At 44.3% G+C, this 4995-nt stretch overlaps 1 protein-coding gene across 2 annotated transcripts in view; it reads right to left on the bottom strand.

The window, feature by feature from the left end:
• The window catches only part of FBXO21 (F-box protein 21), a 42281-nt gene that overhangs the window by 3040 nt on the left and 34246 nt on the right, over positions 1–4995 (bottom strand). The window lies entirely within an intron of this gene.

The following is a 4995-nucleotide window of genomic DNA, read 5'->3' as shown; positions in this document are numbered from 1 at the left end:
AAAAAAAAAAAAAAAAGAGTATGGGACAAGAGAATTCTCGCCTGCTCATTTCTTGCCAGTGGTTGGGCTTCTGCAGCAGCCGGGTCACTTAGTGACAAGTCTTGTCCCTACTGCCATTATCATTAACAGGAGCCCCTTTCCCACCCATGTTTCTTTCAACAAAGGCCAGCAGCTGCTTCACAGGGCTGCTGAGAGATCCAGAAAGATGACTGGGAAAGTGGTTTGCATCTCTAGATCCTGTGTAGATATTACTCTTTGTGACATCTCCCAAGAAACCCACGCAGCCTCTCCCTGCTCTCTATATTGCTACTAGAAAAATATAAATAATTTAGAATAAATTAGAATAGAATAATTTTAAAAAGATAATACAGGCCAGGTATTTTAAAGGCTGATATCCTTTCACATGGCTCTTCCCCCAAATATATAAAACACAGCTTCTCCATAGGCCCAAGGAGAGGGAGGCGTCTTATATGGCCTGGCCCAACATGAGGGTGGTCTAATCCCCCCAGTTCATGACTTGGTCCTAGGAAGGAGCAGAGCCAGGCAGCTTCTCCCACTGTCCCCAGGGCAGCCTCAGTTCTGCTCAACATCAGGCTGTCCTTCATACACCCATCTGTCAATTAATTCAAGTGAGTCTCCAGGTGATGCCACCAGTGGGCTAACAGACACAGGGCAGCATGTTATTTTTTCAACAGCTTGGTTACACGACCTGAAATGCAAAGGGAAAAATAGCTGTATTTTTCCTCAGCACCCAGGAAAAATACAGGTATTATTCCGACAGATTGACTTTAAGTGATATTTGTCTGTGGGGAGATGCATAATTTAATCTGCGATTTTTTTAAAACCATAAAACAGGAGCATCTAAGGAAATGTGCCAATATGTTGTTTTAGTCTGTTTCTTCAGACTATGGCTAGGGATACACAACAGTTTAGAACTCAATATTGCACATTCTGGGAGACTGAGGTGGGTGGGTTGTCTGAGTTCATGGGTTCGAGTCCAGCCTGAGTAAGAGCAAGGCCCCATCTCTAAAAATAACTGGGCACTGTGGCAGGCATCTGTAGTCCCAGCTACTTGGGAGGCTGAGGCAAGAGAATCACTTGAGCCCAAGAGTTGGAGGCTGCTGTGAGCTATGGCACCACAGCACTCTACTGAGGGCGACAAAGTGAAACTCTGTCTCAAAACAAATAAATAAAACACCCCCCCAATACTGCTAAGGAAATCACGTACAAATCATGTGCAAAGATGAATCTTAACAGCAGTTATGAAAGAAAAAGTGTAAAAGCATTCCTACTGTAGGTCACTATATAAGTAAATGCTGACACATGAGTTCAGCAAAATACTAGGCAGCCAAGAAAACGAGCAGCCTATTTTCAGATACTGTGGGAGACGTGGGGGTAAAAATACATATTACTCAGAAAAAGCCCAGAGGGCCACTGCCAGGGGTTGCTCCATGATGTGGCACTGCCACATACTCTACAGTGGGCACTTACCATGTGCCAGACCATATGTTCACATGCCAAGGAGCCACCCCAGGAGGAGTCCCCTCATGGTTCCCCTCTGCAGCACCAACTGAAGGAGCTGCCCAAGCTGCACCCAGGACTCAGACACAGACAGCTCGAGTCCACAGCCGGAGGGAACGGGACCTAAGCAGAACCTAACAGTCAGGAGGGAGAACCCAGAGCTTGCTGCTGCCAGGAGAGGGGTGAGTCTGCAGTTTAAGGACCTTCTAGTTTTTCAGAAAGGAAACTAGGTTGTTTGGTAACTGATCTCTCTACTGTTACCAGTAGATCCCTACAGATGGTTTTATTTTCTTATGTTTTTTGTTGCAGTTTTTGGCCGGGGCCGGCACCCTACTCCCTGAGCCACAGGCACCGCCCTATTTTCTTATGTTTTACATTTTTCAAATGTTAGAAATGGGAAAAATCAATAAATGTAAACAAACAACCTGCAAATGTTTCAGAGTGCCACTGGGTAGGAAAATGCCCCTTCCTGTCACTGCCCTCTCCCTCCCCACATCCGGGAATGTAACCAACTGGTGAAGCGTCACAGGCAGGTTTCCTTGGGGAGGCTCTGATGATGCGGTCACGGCCTGGGTCTCATGTTTGGATTTTCTTGCAGAGCTGCACAGAAATATCAGAGAGAGGGCATAGAGCCTGGGAATTCCACCCAGAGAGAAAACCCCCTTTGCTCTCAGGGGACTGGCATTGTCAGTCATTAGTAGGCAGGACAGAGCTATTTAATGTAAGAAGAACTCAAGCAGGTAATTTAGAACAACTGCTTTCTTGCTGGTTTGTCTTGAGTAGTAGTTCTCATTGGGAACATCTTTTGCTCCCAAAGGGACATTTCTCAAGGTCTGAAGACATTTTTAGTTGTCACGGTTGAGAGCTGCTTCTGGCTTGGAGTGGGAAGAAGTCAGGGATGCTGGTAAAAGTCCTACAATGTACCAGACAGTTCCCGCCACAAGAAATTATCTAGGCCCAAATGTCACTGGCACCAAGGTTGAGAACCCCTGCTCCAGAGAAACCCAGCACTGTGTTTTAGTGTTGTCTCTCTCTCTCTTTTTTGCTATGTATTTAAGTAGTAGCCTGGTGTTAGTAATATTTAGCTTCTGTTGGGAAGAGGGAAGAAAACTCAGGTTATTATCCAGAGATGTGCCAGGACCAGCTACTGCACACAATTCTGACTCAGGCCCCAAACAAGAGTCAAGAAAAGTCCAGGCAGGAAGGCTATATATAGCCTCTTCAGCCTCTTACTGAAGGAAGATTCAGTATTGTTTAATGTGTTTATTTTTGCAAACTATATTCAAATCATTTATCAGCAAATGGCTTATTTAATAGCAGCTGAGTACTCCACAGCATACAGAGACCCCAATTACCTGGTGAGTCCTTATGAATGTGACAAGCACCTTGCTATTTGAACAAGGGGACCACAGGCCTCCCTGCACATATGTGTTGAGGGGTCAAGGGTGGAACTGCTAGGTCAGGTGAGAATGAGCACTTGAGATTTCTGCAATTTAAAGATCAGGGCCAAAGTACCCTCCAAAATGGCTGTGACCCCTCACACTCCACCCCGACGCAGCAGATCTTCACTCACCTCACCACCCCCGCCAGCACATGCGGATGCCGTGGACTGTTTGTGTGGAATGGGAGGCATGGGGATGGAAAGCTGCATTTGGGAATGTCAAACAAATAAGAGAAAAGGGAACTAACAACTGGTGAGGATGCAGCATGTCCCCAGCACTCTAGATGGTACCTTACCATTACAGACAAAACACGGAAAAGAGCTTTTATTTCACAGGGCACTTGGATTCCTGACCATCCAACACAGGCAGCTGACCTAAACTCAGAGCATCTGTGACAGTCACTTTCCACAGTATCTGAGAAGTGAGGTGGAGGCTGGCAGAGGAGTCGGGGCTCCCTAGGTAGGGCCAACGTGGCACTAACGCACACCCCCTAGTGGGGACAAAAATCACACAGAGGCACAGTGCCGCACATGCCTCTTCCTCCTTTAGGAGTTAGGGTAGACCTAACACATGAGGAGGGAATTCTCCCACTGTGCAAACTAAGACTATCTGAAGGCATCATGCATGTATGTGGTTAATAATTCACCCTTCAACGCTCTGTGGAGAGCTAATAATCAGAAAAGCATTTACTAATGGGTTCTACCCACCAGAGCTAAAGGCTGAAAACTGAGAGCAAGCTTAAAGACAAAATAAATTTAATACAAACAAATTAATCCAGAAGTGTTCAAAACATATTTATTTTATTTATTTATTTATTTTTGAGAAAGAGTCTCAAGCTGTCACCCCAGGGAGAGAGCTGTGGCATCATGATAGCTCATAGCAACCTCCAACTCTTGGGCTCAAGTGATCCTCTGACCTCAGTTTTTCTATCTTTAGTAGAGATGGGGTCTCGCTCTTGTTCAAGCTGGTCTTTACCTCCTGAGCGCAAGCAATCTACCTGCCTTGGTCTCCCAGAGTGCTAGGATTATAGGTGTAGGCCACTACACCTGGCCTTCAAAATATATTTAAATAAATGTTTTTAAAATTTAGCCTTTCAAGGTCTCCTATTGGCTAATATGTGCTAATTGAGCATAAAGTTGTCTCACATGATTATAACACAATGAATAAGTAAAAACCCAGGAAACTGTGGTAGGGGGCAGATGGGGAGGAGGGAGAGGAGAGACAGGGAGGGAGGGGAAAGCTCTTATTCACAGGAGCAGAGAGAAGAGCAGTAGGAAACCTCCATTTGGACAGTCTCATATGATAATTTAGGCAAGGATATTTAAAAGGTGCTGGAACTAACCACAAAGTGAAGGTCACTTGGGAACTCAGTGTTCACTGGACGTCACAGGATGATCCCACGGGTTTCCTGTTAGTTCCCTATGGTAAGTCACTGTCTTAGCCAACTGACCAAACTCTGCCTCTCTCAGAGTGGGGCGCTGATTACCAGAGGCCTCTGGATGAGAAGCAGGTGGAGCTCAATGTGAGGTATTGTTCATAAAAATACCTGAACTGATCTAATGAAGCCTTGGACTTCAGCTTATAGACAATACACAGATAAAGAAATAATAAAACAAATCCAGAAAGTTAGACAATTTATAAGAAACTAGCTTGGATTCTTCAAAAAGTCAGTGTCATATGAAAAAGGGGGGAGAAAAAAGATGAACGAAGGAAGAACTATTCTTTAACAAGAGAGAGTCAAAAGAAATAATAATCCAGAGCAGCACATAAATCCTGGTTGGATCCCAATTTTTAAACAAAAACACCCCAAAAAAGGTATAAAAGTTATTTTTGTGACAACTGGGAAATCTGAAAACTGGCTGAATTGTTAGATATTATAATTGTCACTTGTTATGTGTGATAATATAACAGTGGTAATGCAGAGAAATGTCCTTATACTTAGAAGCTGTATGATAAAGTACTGTGGTCATGACGTGTGCAATATTCTTTCAAAGGGTGCAAAAACTAAAATCTTTTTTTTTTTTTTTTTGGA

This window comes from Otolemur garnettii, unplaced genomic scaffold (assembly GCF_000181295.1).
Source record: "Otolemur garnettii isolate 467f Iridium unplaced genomic scaffold, OtoGar3 scaffold00038, whole genome shotgun sequence".
Taxonomy (NCBI): domain Eukaryota; kingdom Metazoa; phylum Chordata; class Mammalia; order Primates; family Galagidae; genus Otolemur; species Otolemur garnettii.
This window is presented reverse-complemented; position numbering and strand designations above follow the sequence as displayed.